This window comes from Medicago truncatula, chromosome 8 (assembly GCF_003473485.1).
Source record: "Medicago truncatula cultivar Jemalong A17 chromosome 8, MtrunA17r5.0-ANR, whole genome shotgun sequence".
NCBI classification, from domain to species: domain Eukaryota; kingdom Viridiplantae; phylum Streptophyta; class Magnoliopsida; order Fabales; family Fabaceae; genus Medicago; species Medicago truncatula.
In genome coordinates this window covers 20,950,235-20,966,243 of record NC_053049.1, presented here as the reverse complement: position 1 = coordinate 20,966,243, position 16,009 = coordinate 20,950,235, and the positions used below count along the sequence as shown (strand labels likewise).

The 16,009-nt window shown below is 38.2% G+C and overlaps 1 non-coding gene across 1 annotated transcript; it reads left to right on the top strand.

The window, feature by feature from the left end:
- Positions 1–5,062: 5,062 nt before the first annotated feature.
- Positions 5,063–5,169, top strand: LOC120577812 (small nucleolar RNA R71). The gene has a single exon (XR_005643792.1). It is a non-coding gene; the product is annotated as a small nucleolar RNA R71 (small nucleolar RNA).
- Positions 5,170–16,009: the final 10,840 nt, after the last annotated feature.

Sequence of the window (16,009 nt, the reverse complement as noted above, 5' to 3'; positions counted from 1 at the left end):
TCACTTATTGAATTCCAAGTAAAGATGAATATTTGTGATGGATGGCTACTCTATTTATAGCATTCGATCGACTTAAAATCTAAGCTATTACATTTGGGCTAAAAATAGAGTAGCTTAAAATCTAAGCAAAAGCAGCAAAAGGCACTCTGGAGGGTGGCACGGCCGTGCCAAGCTTCTGACTAGTGGAAGACATATTTTTGTCTCTCAATCTTCATATTTTTGCATCCAATCGGCTCCAAGTCCCTTTCTTTTGCTCCAAGATTCAATCCATCGAATATTCTTTCCTAAAATATAATAAAATGCAATTTAAAGTAAACTATCCTAAAAAGGAAATAATACTAATATAAAATCAAATAAAATCTAAATAAAACTAAACTAAAAAGCATATTAAAATAGTCAATAAATGACTCATCAAACTCCCCCACACTTGAATCTTTGCTTGTCCTCAAGCAAAAGGCATAGACATGGCAGCAACAAAAGGATTAATATATGACACTTTAAATAAAAGTTTATGTCTCCCTCGAGGTTTCATTTCAATGTACACTAATCACAACTTCAAGCATTCCTTGTAAACTTATTCAACCCGACAACAAATTTCAAGTGAGTGTGTGTGTGTAGTCCATCCCTTTTCTTGCTCCTGTATAAGATAGATATTATGAGGAACAGGTTCTAACCTTAACACTAAAATGACCGAGAAAAATCTTTTCTTCATTTCATATAAGAGAAGTGGGAGAGTTAAGATAGACTTGATGAATTTATACATTTGGGGGCTTGTAGATGCCTAGGGGCTATCATTTCACATTGGAAGTCCGTGAGGGGGTATCCTTTCCTCCAAGTTTCTATGATCACCCTAAGTAGTGCTACAACTTGTTTACTTCACTTAGGAAGTTCCTCTTTTTAGAGGGTTTAATTCAAGCACAATTTATTTGAGAAGTCATCACCACATTTAGGAAGTTAGTGAGAGGGTATCCTTTCCTCCACGTGTGGTGATATCCTTCCGCCCCATTTCGGTTTACACATTTCATCACATTAGAATTATTCCCACATAAACTTATACTACTTTTACTCTTAAGATTTTTAAGGGTCCAGGTTACCATTAAAGTTAGAACGTGTTCCTTAAAATACCTATTCATACACTTACTCAAGGATTGCAACCAGGTGTTTTTCTCATTGGAGAATTAATTTCACAATAAAAGTTGATGTGGGTATAGCAAGAATACTTATAACACAAGAAATCACTTTCATGTACAAGAAACGACCATTGAAGAGACAACAAAAAATTTATGTCATAATAAAACAATAAAAACGAGCTGCTTAATCATGCCTTTTACAATGAAACAAAACAAAAGAATAAAGTTCAAGGGAGTTGGGAAACACTACGACTAAAGACACTTTATTAGGCTACCCCCACACTTAGGAGAAGCATTGTCCTCAATGATTCAAGATAAAAGAAGAATAAAAGAGAAGGAGAGGAAGAAGAGTGAGATAGAGAGTGAAGAGATAAGGTGAAAAAGAGGAAGGGGAAAGCTCACATATTTATTGAGGTCCATAGGGAGGGCCTTGGAGGTTGAAGTGTTGCATCATGTTCCGAAGCATTTGGTTATTTTCTTCGGATATGCGGTTGCCCCATAGGACATAATTTCTTAGCCCGGATAATTCAACACCTTGCCTTTGTTGCTCGGTGCTTATCCTTTGTACCTCGGTTTGCATCCATGCCCATCTTTCATTGTTGTCGTTATGGTCATGGGGCTCCTCTTCATGGTGCATGTGGGCACCTTCTTCGTCACCTTGATTATGCTCTTCATGTACCTGTAGTCCATCACCAACATACAACAAATTTTCCTCCACCTCGGGGTTAGTCCGAGATGGGTTAGGAAGTAGAAATAAAAGAGGTATGCGAAGTTGAAGTGCATAAGTCATGGGTGGGTGAATCTTAATGAAGTTCATCGCAACAAGGGTTTCAATATTAAGCCTATTGTTGCCCTCAATTGGATTTATCCCATCTGCCTCACCCACTCCAAACTTCCTAGCGATGAAGGTAATGATACCACCGACTACTATCTCAGCTCTATTATCAGGTCTAGCTCTTATGGATGAAAGGTAATCAAGTAGGTAGAAACAAGTATTAACGGGATTGTTACTAAGCATTGCCCAAAGCATAAAAAGTTCATCAGTCCTAGTTGTTCCTACCTCTTTCCTACCCCAAATGGTACAAGCCATGACTCTCTGGAGGTATCTAAGTACTGGGTTGTGGATGTTACTAGCCTTATTGTTGCGAGGATTATATTGCCTTAACCCGGTAATGCGTTTCCAAAAGAGAGCGGGGTCATAGTTTTCCGATTTTAAATTTGGATTCCAAGAGTCATGGATGAACCCTGGATTTGCGAAGACCATCTCTAAACATAAATTTTCAAGAGACATCTCATAATCCATATTCAAAAGTCGGAAAGAGACTCTATGGTCGGGGTTGTCAAAATTCACTTTATCCTTCGTAAATTCAATAGAACTTAGGAATTCATAAGTGAAATTTTCGAACCCTTTCATAGGTCTAAGCATATCAACCCATCCTAAATTTCCTAGTAAGCTAAACACATTATCCCTTAGTCCTAGCACACTCAAAGTATAAGGATCTGGATATCGACAAGGATGCAAAGGTTTAGAGAGAAGAATTTTATACCTTTCCCTTTGCTTGGTGTCCTTGAAGATCATGCCATGATTCTTGGCTTGCGTTTTCTTCTTTGGTTGTGGTCCTCCGGAAGAGCTTGCTCCACCTTTCCTAGATGCCATCATCCTTAACCTTGGTTGACCTTTTGTGTTTGGGGTGGAGGTTGGGTTATGGGGTTGGGGTTTGAGGAAGTGTTAGGAATTGGGTTGGGTGAATTGGTGAAGAATTTGTGGGTTTCTTAGTTGGTTGAATGGGCCTACGAATTTGATGATTTTTTGTTGGGATGGAGGAAAGATGTTTTTGATGGAAGGGTTATGATTGAAATGTGGATTGTGGTTGATGGGGTGAAGAAATTTTGAGAATTGGTGAGGTTTTGAGGGAGATATGGAGTTTGTAAGGTTTTGTGGTTATGGAGGTTTTAGATAAAAATGGGAGGATGAGGGATGTGAGTGGTTGAGAATGGGGGATGAAGAAGATGAAAAGTTAGATAAAACTGAACCTGGGATCGGGCACGGCCGTGCCAAACTTAGCACGGGCCGTGCCAACTTTCTGGATTGTGGGTCAGTTTTTGGGAAGCAAGGTCTGGCACGGCCGTGCCAAGGTTCTGGACATGGGGCCTCAAAATTTTTCTCGTTTCTTTGAGTCACCTTCGGACAATTACCTACAAAAGACTGAAAAACAACAAAAACAAAACAAAAACAGTTAAATGCGTGGGTTGCCTCCCACGAAGCGCTTCTTTATAGTCATTAGCTTGACGTTATAAGAAAGTATCCTTAGAAGGGATCAAAGAGGTCATATTGTGTAGATGGCGCTAATGAGCGTTCTTTCACATCATGACCTTTAATCACATTACAAGAATAGAGGGCGGGACCTTTCATATAATTTTCCAACTCAAATCCTATCAACTCATTACTCACTTGAAAAACAATCCTACCATTTTGAACATCTACTATAGCACCCGCAGTGGCGAGAAAGAGTCGTCCTAAGATTATAGGGCACGCATTGTCCTCATCTATGTCAAGCACCATGAAATCAGTTGGGATGTCTATCCCTTCTATTTTAACGGGGATGTCCTCGAAATATCCGACAGGTTGGATATCAGAACGATCGGCTAACTTCAATGTTGTTTCGGTAGGCTTTAGCTCGCCCAACCCCAGCCTTGTAAAGAGGGGTAAGGGCAACAGACTAACACTAGCTCCTAAGTCACACAAGGCTCGGTTTAAGGTTTCATTCCCTATCATACAAGGGATGGCAAAACTTCCTGGATCTCTAAGCTTTGTAGGTGGCTTCTTGATGATTGCACTATTGTCCCTTGTCAAAGCTATTGTTTCATTATGATCTATAGCCTTTTTCTTTGAAAAAGTTTCTTTTAAAAACTTGGCGTATAGAGGTATACGAGACAAAGCTTCAGCATAGGGGATCTTAATGCAAATCTTTCGAATTATGTTAAAGAATTTAGTGAATTGAGCCTCCAAGTTGAGCTTAGTAAGCCTTAATGGTGTAAGGGCTTTGTTCTTATCAAGCGGTTTCTCACTTTTTATCACACCATTCTTACCTAGACACCTAACACTCTCCCTCTTGACACTTTTGGCTTTAGTAACAGTCGCTTCTAGCTTACTACCCCCTAGAAAAATAGCGTTGACATGGGCTTTGGGGTTTGTTTCAGGTTGACCAGGAAAGACTCCTGGTGTTTGAGAAGAGGTGGCCACTTGTTGGGCCACTTGGGAGATTTGGGTCTCAAGCATTTTGGTGTGTGTGGCGATAGAATCAACCTTGGTATTGAGTTTGGAGAGAGAGTCGTTTAGAAATCCTGTTTGGTTTTTCAATTCTTGAAGATTTTTATTTTGGTTCATCATGCAGTTTTCCAACAGAATTTCCTGACTAGATTTCTGAGCCACTCTCTGGTTGTTTGTGTAGCCAGGTGGTGCTGCTTGTCCATAGGAACCTTGAGGATTTTTGTAAAAATTTTGATTCGGCCTCGTTCCTTAGTTATACTGAGCGTAATTCAGTTGCTCAATATTGGCAGCACTACCTAACTGACAATCAACACCGATATGACCGGATATACCACAGATTTCACAAGGAGGGGATGCAGAAGAAGGTGCGACAGCATTAACATTAAGTTTTTCAAATTTTTGGGTTAATGCCTCAACCTTAGCAGCAAGGTGGTTATATTCAGAGACTTCGTATATACCTGCCTCTTTCTTAGAGGGAGTAGGAGTGGTGACGGTTCTCTCGTTGGTCCATTGGTAGTGATTCTGAGCCATGTCTTCAATCAAAGCATAAGCCTCCGTGTAGTTTTTGTTCATCAGAGCTCCACCTGCAGCTGCATCAACAGACATCTTAGTGGTATAAGACAAGCCATTATAAAACGTGTGGACTATAAGCCACTTCTCTAGGCCATGGTGGGGACAAAGTCTAAGCATTTCCTTGAAACGCTCCCACGCCTAATAGAGAGATTCCCCATCTTTTTGATTGAAACGAGTAATTTGATCTCTAAGTTTAGCGGTTTTAGATGGGGGGAAAAATCGGGTAAGGAATGCTCGCCTCATATCGTCCCATGAAGTGATGGAACCGACTTCTAGGGAATGGAACCAAGCGCTAGCTCTATCCCTTAAGGAAAAGGGAAAGAGATGAAGTCTTACGGCTTCTTGGTTCTCTTTTATTGTGCCACTGAGTCTAAGGAAGGAAGAAATATGGAGATTTGGATCCTCAGTGGGTGATCCAGAAAACTGATTTTGCTGCACCAAATTGAGTAGTGCAGGCTTGATTTCGAAGTTATTACCCGCAACCGTTGGGTACACGATAATAGCTTGTGGCTCTTCCGTTGAAGGAGTAGCATACTCTTTGAGAGTGCGTTTAGCCATAGCAGTATTATTTTGTGCCTCTCTCTTTTTCTTATGCAAAAACCTTTCGATCTCAGGAATAAATTCTCCGAGACTTTTACTTCTTCGCATAAGAAACCGAGATCCCAAGAAGTTAGTGGTAATACAAAAGAAAGAAGTAGAAGAAAAGAGGAAGAGAAGAGAGTTCTAATCACAGAGAAAGAGTTAATCAAATTAGTTTACTCCCCGGCAGCGGCGCCAAAAACTTGATGAGATAAAACCGCAAGTGCACGGTCTTACCGAAGTAGTATAAAAGAGTATCGTTCCGACAGGGAGTAGTTCAATTTAATTAACCTTTAGGAATGATTAGAGAGAAGAGAATTGTAAGTTGGGGGTTTTCAAGCGTTTGAAAGATAATAATAAAAAGGGCCTTGGGATCGTTGGTTTCCTCTAAATGACAAGTCCTACTCAAACCAAAACTATAAGCTTATAATATTACGTTAGACCTAATTTCTCAAGACAGTTTCTCTTATGTTCCTCTAGCAACCAAGCCTATTTCGCTGACTTGATCATTATTAGATTTTGGTTCCTCTAACAACTAAGCCTATTTCGCTGACTTGATTGTTATTAGTTCCCTTGAAGATCGAAACTATATGTCTCAAAGATTGCAAAGCCTATTTCGCTGACTTTGCAATCCTTGTCTAAATTCACTTGTTCGAATATCAAAGCTCCACTTTCGTTTTATGAATTGATATTTCGAATAATGGATAAACAATTATCAAACCCTCCACTTTCATTTCCACAGTTTGATAATGGTTGATCCATGTTAAAACGGTGAATTTAGATAAGAAATTAGGGTTACATAAGATTAAGGCTTAGAGCTTGGTTTGATTAGGATTATGTCATTTAGACTTATCCAACAATCCCAAGACAAGGAGAAGTCTACTCACTCACTCATGTTCATCGTAGTTGTAACGCCCCACTTTTATTTAATTATTTTTAGTTGATTTAAAATATTTTATATGATTTTTAAATCATTTATGCTGATTTGTGGTGTGGTGTATTTTATTAAATGGCTATTTTTAGTATTTAATAGAATAAGTGAGAATTAGGATTTATTTTGGAGTTTGGGGATTAAATTAGAATTTAATAGAATTAAGAGGTGTTAAGGAATATTGAGAGGTTATATTTATTAAGAAATAGAAAATAGAAGGGAGACAGTTTTTCACGTACAACAGAGAAAAGGGAGAAAAAGCCTTAGAAGGGAGAAGACCAAGAGAGGGCTGCGACTTCGATTATCTAAGGTAAGGGTGAGGCTAACTTACATTAATTTTAGTGTATATGATTCTGATTATGTTTTAACAAAAGTTATGAATAAATTTGGAGAATTGGGAATTAGGGTTATGATGAGAATTGATGATTAAATGATGGAATTAGGGTGAATTGATGTAGAAATGATGAACAGACCTTAAATGTTTCATATATTGATGTTTAGAATCAGTTTTAAGGTTAGAACAATGGATTTGGGTGAATTTTTGAGAAAAACTGTAACCTGGCCGTACGGTTGTTCATCGCTCGCCTCCCGAGTGATGATCCTCGCCATAGCGAGTGATGAAGATCATCGCTCGCCTCGCGAGCAAGAGTTGTTCGCCTCGCGAGTTGCATTTCGCAGCTCGCCATAGCGAGCAAGTTTACTCGCCGTGGCGAGTGTGGGCAGAGAGCTTGCAAGATTCTGTGTTTTTGAGCTGTGAGTTTAACCTTAGGTGTTTGTGAGGGCCTGAACATGTACCTTAATGATTAGGCAAAGTTTTAGAATGAGTTTGAACTCGGAATAGGGTTAGAATGGATTCTAGAGTGTTTTACCCTAACTCGCCGTGGCGAGTAGAGGCTCTCGCCTCGCGAGCTAGTGCTTGACAGACTGCGTTGTTTAGGATTTCATGTAACTTGTCGCACGAGAGGCTGTGAGTTGAACCTTGAGATAGCAATGAAGGATGTATAGGATTTAAATGATGAACTGTGAAGCTGGATAGGGTAAATTGAGGTTATTAATATGATAAAAAATTGTATAAGTAATACTTGGATTATGTGAAAATGCTAGACATCGTTGGATTGTATAAGATATTGTTATATCATGCTGTTGCATACTGTTGTGTTGCTGTTGATTGATTATGATTGTTAATGATCGCTGGTTTATACTTAACTGCATTCAATTAGAATGTACAATGTGTTAGTTCGAGTTGTAAGTGGCGAGTTGTCGTTCTAAGTAACGGAGTCATAGGTTGTTGATGTTGATCAAGTTGGGGAGTGAGTCATAGTTATTATGCACGGTCGTTGTCGTTGCCTATGTTGTCGTTGTCGTAGTTGAGTTGTATGCTGATATACACTAGTTGAGTCCTTCATGATTAGGAATCTGTTGAGGGCTTATGCCCTGGAATGCTATGTCATTCAACTGTTGAGGGCTCATGCCCTGGAATGCTTTGTCATTCAAACTGTTGAGGGCTCATGCCCTGGAATGCTATGTCATTCAACTGTTGAGGGCTCATGCCCTGGAATGCTTTGTCATTCAAACTGTTGAGGGCTCATGCCCTGGAATGCTATGTCATTCAACTGTTGAGAGCTCATGCCCTGGAATGCCTTGTCATTCAAATTGTTGGGGGCTTATGCCCCGGAATGCTTAGTCATTCAACCCGTTGAAATTAGTACCACGTTGTTGTTGTTGTAGATGTTGTTGAGCGAGTTGGTGTTGTAGATGTTGTTGAGAGAGTTGTTGTGGTTGATGTTGTTGAGTGAGCAGTTGTAGTCGTTGATAAATACTGATGTGTCGTTGTTGTTGATTGGATTAGTAAGTGTTATTAAAATTGAAGAAGTATGAATATTATCATTGGGTATATGTTGTTAATTATGTTATTTAATTAAGTTGATGATTTATATATATCTATTATTATTGTTTGTGAATCTCACCCCTTCTGCTTGGAATTGTTGCCCTTCGTATGGGTAACTTGCAGGTATTGAAGAATATTAGAAGTGGTGGCTCAAGTGTCTTAGGGCTCTGATACGTAACGGGATGGGATATCGTTGTCATGTTTTCATTCCTTATGTATCATTATGAACCTGTTGATATTGATTTTAATCATTAAAGATATTTTGTTGAGGCCAAGTGCCAAGGATTTATTTGAAGGATGTTTAATGTTGAAAAATACTTTCCGTTGCAATGAACTGATATTTTATCAAAGTTGATTTTAATAAATAGTACTTTATTCTATTTATGGATTTTTGAAAAGCAGTGTAACACTCCGTTGTTGATTTAACTCTGATTTTACTTATTAATAATAACTGTTGGGAAGTCGGGGTGTTACAATTGGTATCAGAGCAGGTTGGTCCGTCCGGCCACGTAGTAGAGTCGTGTTGAGCCACGTAGTGTAGTGTGTCGACTTTAATCTGTCTTTTGTTGTTCTGATTGTTGTTTGTGGTGTAGAGTTTTAAAATGGCTGGGAGAAATGATGCTGCTATTGCTGCTGCGCTTGAGGCTGTAGCTCAAGCTGTAGGACAACACCCACAAGCTGGTGCTGGTAACGATGGAGTAAGAATGTTGGAAACTTTTTTGAGAAATCATCCACCAACATTCAAAGGAAGGTATGACCCTGACGGAGCCCAGAAGTGGCTCAAGGAAGTTGAAAGAATTTTTAGAGTTATGCAGTGTTCAGAGGTGCAGAAGGTGCGGTTTGGTACGCACATGTTAGCTGAAGAGGCAGATGATTGGTGGGTAAGTCTTTTACCTGTGCTTGAACAAGATGGTGCTGTGATGACCTGGGCTGTGTTCAGGAGAGAATTCCTGAATAGGTATTTTCCGGAGGATGTCCGAGGGAAAAAGGAAATTGAATTTCTGGAGCTGAAACAGGGGGATATGTCAGTTACGGAGTATGCTGCTAAGTTTGTGGAACTTGCTAAGTTCTACCCTCATTACAGTGCAGAGACAGCGGAGTTCTCCAAGTGCATTAAGTTTGAGAATGGGTTGAGAGCTGACATTAAGAGAGCTATTGGGTATCAGCAGATCAGAGTCTTTTCCGAGTTGGTGAATAGCTGCAGGATATATGAGGAGGATACCAAAGCTCACTATAAGATTAGAAATGAGCGGAGGAACAAGGGTCAACAAGGTCGTCCGAAACCCTACAGTGCTCCTGTAAACCAAGGGGAACAGAGATTGACTGATGAGAGGAGACCTAAGAGGAGAGATGATCCTGCTGAGATTGTTTGCTACAAGTGTGGTGAGAAGGGCCACAAGAGTAATGTTTGCAATGGTGAGGAGAAGAAGTGCTTTCGATGTGGGAAGAAAGGGCATACAATAGCTGAATGCAAGCGTGGTGATATTGTTTGTTTCAATTGTGATGAGGAAGGTCATCTTAGTTCGCAGTGCAAGAAGCCTAAGAAGGGTCAGGCGAGTGGAAGAGTGTTTGCTTTAGCTGGTACTCAGACAACGAATGAAGATCGTCTGACCTGAGGTATATTTTCGAGGACGAAAATTCTTCAAGTTGGGGAGAGTTGTAACGCCCCACTTTTATTTAATTATTTTTAGTTGATTTAAAATATTTTATATGATTTTTAAATCATTTATGTTGATTTGTGGTGTGGTGTATTTTATTAAATGGCTATTTTTAGTATTTAATAGAATAAGTGAGAATTAGGATTTATTTTGGAGTTTGGGGATTAAATTAGAATTTAATAGAATTAAGAGGTGTTAAGGAATATTGAGAGGTTATATTTATTAAGAAATAGAAAATAGAAGGGAGACAGTTTTTCACGTACAACAGAGAAAAGGGAGAAAAAGCCTTAGAAGGGAGAAGACCAAGAGAGGGCTGCGACTTCGATTATCTAAGGTAAGGGTGAGGCTAACTTACATTAATTTTAGTGTATATGATTCTGATTATGTTTTAACAAAAGTTATGAATAAATTTGGAGAATTGGGAATTAGGGTTATGATGAGAATTGATGATTAAATGATGGAATTAGGGTGAATTGATGTAGAAATGATGAACAGACCTTAAATGTTTCATATATTGATGTTTAGAATCAGTTTTAAGGTTAGAACAATGGATTTGGGTGAATTTTTGAGAAAAACTGTAACCTGGCCGTACGGTTATTCATCGCTCGCCTCCCGAGTGATGATCCTCGCCATAGCGAGTGATGAAGATCATCGCTCGCCTCGCGAGCAAGAGTTGTTCGCCTCGCGAGTTGCATTTCGCAGCTCGCCATAGCGAGCAAGTTTACTCGCCGTGGCGAGTGTGGGCAGAGAGCTTGCAAGATTCTGTGTTTTTGAGCTGTGAGTTTAACCTTAGGTGTTTGTGAGGGCCTGAACATGTACCTTAATGATTAGGCAAAGTTTTAGAATGAGTTTGAACTCGGAATAGGGTTAGAATGGATTCTAGAGTGTTTTACCCTAACTCGCCGTGGCGAGTAGAGGCTCTCGCCTCGCGAGCTAGTGCTTGACAGACTGCGTTGTTTAGGATTTCATGTAACTTGTCGCACGAGAGGCTGTGAGTTGAACCTTGAGATAGCAATGAAGGATGTATAGGATTTAAATGATGAACTGTGAAGCTGGATAGGGTAAATTGAGGTTATTAATATGATAAAAAATTGTATAAGTAATACTTGGATTATGTGAAAATGCTAGACATCGTTGGATTGTATAAGATATTGTTATATCATGCTGTTGCATACTGTTGTGTTGCTGTTGATTGATTATGATTGTTAATGATCGCTGGTTTATACTTAACTGCATTCAATTAGAATGTACAATGTGTTAGTTCGAGTTGTAAGTGGCGAGTTGTCGTTCTAAGTAACGGAGTCATAGGTTGTTGATGTTGATCAAGTTGGGGAGTGAGTCATAGTTATTATGCACGGTCGTTGTCGTTGCCTATGTTGTCGTTGTCGTAGTTGAGTTGTATGCTGATATACACTAGTTGAGTCCTTCATGATTAGGAATCTGTTGAGGGCTTATGCCCTGGAATGCTATGTCATTCAACTGTTGAGGGCTCATGCCCTGGAATGCTTTGTCATTCAAACTGTTGAGGGCTCATGCCCTGGAATGCTATGTCATTCAACTGTTGAGGGCTCATGCCCTGGAATGCTTTGTCATTCAAACTGTTGAGGGCTCATGCCCTGGAATGCTATGTCATTCAACTGTTGAGGGCTCATGCCCTGGAATGCCTTGTCATTCAAATTGTTGGGGGCTTATGCCCCGGAATGCTTAGTCATTCAACCCGTTGAAATTAGTACCACGTTGTTGTTGTTGTAGATGTTGTTGAGCGAGTTGGTGTTGTAGATGTTGTTGAGAGAGTTGTTGTGGTTGATGTTGTTGAGTGAGCAGTTGTAGTCGTTGATAAATACTGATGTGTCGTTGTTGTTGATTGGATTAGTAAGTGTTATTAAAATTGAAGAAGTATGAATATTATCATTGGGTATATGTTGTTAATTATGTTATTTAATTAAGTTGATGATTTATATATATCTATTATTATTGTTTGTGAATCTCACCCCTTCTGCTTGGAATTGTTGCCCTTCGTATGGGTAACTTGCAGGTATTGAAGAATATTAGAAGTGGTGGCTCAAGTGTCTTAGGGCTCTGATACGTATCGGGATGGGATATCGTTGTCATGTTTTCATTCCTTATGTATCATTATGAACCTGTTGATATTGATTTTAATCATTAAAGATATTTTGTTGAGGCCAAGTGCCAAGGATTTATTTGAAGGATGTTTAATGTTGAAAAATACTTTCCGCTGCAATGAACTGATATTTTATCAAAGTTGATTTTAATAAATAGTACTTTATTCTATTTATGGATTTTTGAAAAGCAGTGTAACACTCCGTTGTTGATTTAACTCTGATTTTACTTATTAATAATAACTGTTGGGAAGTCGGGGTGTTACAGTAGACATGGGGGAGAAGAGAGAAAGCATAAAAGTAAATGACAAGAAAATAAAGGAAAAGAAAAGAACTTTAATTAGAAAAGCAATTGTCACTTATTGAATTCCAAGTAAAGATGAATATTTGTGATGGATAGCTACTCTATTTATAGCATTCGATCGACTTAAAATCTAAGCTATTACATTTGGACTAAAAATAGAGTAGCTTAAAATCTAAGCAAAAGCAGCAAAAGACACTCTGGAGGGTGGCACGGCCGTGCCAAGGCTAGCACGGGCCGTGCCAAGCTTCTGACTTGTGGGAGACATATTTTTGTCTCTCAATCTTCATATTTTTGCATCCAATCGGCTCCAAGTCCCTTTCTTTTGCTCCAAGATTCAATCCATCAAATATTCTTTCCTGAAATATAATAAAATGCAATTTAAAGTAAACTATCCTAAAAAGGAAATAAAACTAATATAAAATCAAATAAAATCTAAATAAAACTAAACTAAAAAGCATATTAAAATAGTCAATAAATGACTCATCAGCCACCGCGTCGGAAGTTCCAACTTATTTTTTGATAGAAAAAAAAATTATGTCAATCTCTTCTTCTCCTTCTCCTCTTTCATATTTCGCGAAAAAAAAATAAAAAGGGGTGGAAGAAACGGCCTAGATCTAAGCTTGAAGTTTCAAAACATCTTTACACTTTTTTCAGAAAAAAGAAACGGATCTAAACATCCTTTTTCAAGCTAAGAGCGAAACCGAGCTTAGATTTAAAAAAAAAAAAAAAAAAAACATAAAAGCTTAGATCTAGATCAATATGAGTTTCGAATTTTCTTAGAGCATGAATGAAGGAAAGAAGGAAGGAAGAAAGCGGTTACCTCTGTTGGATCTGTTAAGATCTGGAGGTAATAATAGTCTTCGGAAAAAAACTTCAAATCCTTCACGAATCCGAAAATCCTCTTCTCCGATCAGTCACGAAATGAACCGATCTAAACTCTTGCTGAGATTCGACACTGTCTTTTTTGTTGTAGTCCGAAAATCGTTTGTACTGGATCCGAGTTGTTGTTCTTGAGTTCGGTTTTGGTATTTATGTGGTGATTTGAGTTGATTCTGTGAGTTTATGATGATTATGTTGATTTCTGGAGAAAGTTATGGATTATGAATGTTCATGAATATTCATGAGTGTTCTTGGTGATATTCATACTTTTTTTGTGGTGTTTGATCAAAATTTTCGGAGAGAGAAAATTGGGACTTGTTTATGATTTGATTGGTGACTGCTAATGATTGTGACTGACTCTGACCTCGTGAACAGTACATGCTTTTTATAGTAAAATATTAGGGTTGAGACTGATAGAGAACTTTGACAAAAATACCCCTAAAGAGTATCCCATGGAAATGACAGCAATACACAAAAGACTTGGGGAAAAAGTTTTGGAAAAGGGGCCAATGAACAAAGGACATGTGGATATGGACTTGAAATAAAAATAAACACTAACAAAAAGAAAAGAGAAGAAGTTCACGTGACTTCTCCAAAAAGAAATAATAATAAAAAGAAATAAAAAGAAATATTAAAAAGAGAAATAAAAAATGATAAAATAAATAAAAAGATAAAAATAAATAAGACTGTCTCTTTGGAATCAGATGAGGTACTGCAAAGTAACCTCCCTACCGAAATTTTGTCTGCGATGATTAAAAAGACACGACTTTTAAAATTCGATTAGACCTTTTAAAATGACTTGACTGTTATGATTAAAAAGACTATAAAATGCGTTATAAAAATGCAGATGAATTGATTTTAATTGTTGTAAAAAATGCAAGCGGGGACTTAAATGCAAGATAAAAGTTTTTAAATGATTAAAGACGAAAAACACGAGTTTTACATGGTAAAAAAACGAATAAAAGAGAATGTGGACTATTTTAAAATATGGACAAAAAAGATCTTAAACGGTCCAAATTTGGGGTATGACACATGCCTATAGTTTTTACCCTAAATGTGATGTATTGATGAACAATTTGTCTGAAGCATTTAATTCAACAATATTGATTGCAAGAGACAAAGACATAATAGCTATGTCTGAATGGATTAGAAATTATTTGATGAATAGAATATCAACTATTAGGAGTAAGATTGGAAATTGGCAACATAGAATAATGCCTATGCCTTTAAAAAGACTTAATAGGGAGATTGAACTTAGTGGTGAATGGATATCAACTTGGAGAGATGCTGATGAATTTGAAGTGGCTAAGATGTATGGTGGTTTTCAATACATAGTTCATCTTGGAAAGAGACAGTGTAGTTGCAATTTCTGGGAACTAGTTGGCATCCCATGTAAGCATGCCATAGCTGCTATGGGTAGAAGGTCTCTGATACCTGAGAATTTAGTTGATGAATGTTATTCAAAAGCCACATATGAAAGGTATTATTCTTATAATGTTAGTGCAATCAATGGGCAAGACATGTGGCAAGTTGTTGATGTTGAGGAAATGTTGCCACCAACATACAAGAAAGGTCCAGGAAGACCAAAAAAACTGAGAAGAAGGGGACCTGATGAATCTGAGCCCAAACAGCATAAGAGACTACCATTAATCCAGAAGCTAAAAAAAGAAGGGTATGAGAATTAGTATAATTTTAATATGTTTGAAGCTTTTATATTATTTAAATATGTTTAACAACCAACATATATTCTATTGTTACAGAGGAAACCATCAAGAAATGTGCCTGCACCTGAACCTACTGGTAATGTGAATGATGTGTCTGCACCTGAACCTACCGGTAATGTCCCTGATGTGTCTGCACCCGAAGTCTCAGTTGTTGTTCAACCTACACAAGTTAATGCAACCTGATGTGTCTGCTATTGCTAAAAGGTCTCAACCAAAGAAGTCTCAACCTGCTAAAAGGTCTCAACCTGCATCTGCTACTGCTGTCAATGGTGTACCAACTGCAAATGCACCTGCTACTGCAGTTGCACCAACTGTTGTCAATGGTGCACCAAAAGCAAATGCACAATTTAAGCCACCAAACAAGGTACATTCCTGCATCAACATCAATTTACATATTTTGGACTACAAATACTTTTATACATTGAATTAACCTTTTTTTTCATTGATTAGAAAAAACATGGTGAGATGGTGTATGATGTTACACACCTGCAAAAGAGAGCAAAAACCACAATGACATGGCATGGGGTAAGGTGTGAGACATCTACAGAAAGATCATCTGCTGGGGTACCAAAGCTCAACCAAAGTAAACTTAGAAGAAGTGGAAGAACCTGCTACTTTGGTCCTCAACCAAAGCTTGGAGCACCAGGAACAATGGAGAAAAATTCTATTGACATGGACATAGACAATAGACCTGGTGACCTAACTCAGGAGACAACTGTAACAGACAAGAAGAAGAAGAAGAAGAAGAAGAAAGCTTTGTGGAAGCCTTAGATCAACCATTATTAATTCTGTCTTGTATTGTTTGGAAAATTGTCATTTTGCTATTAGTGACTGAGAAATGCCTTTTATTTGGTTTGTAATGTGGCTTGAACAATGCCCTTTTTGCTATTAATGGGTTATAAATCCCTTTACAATGGTATGTAATGGCTTGAACAATAGCCTTTTTGATTAA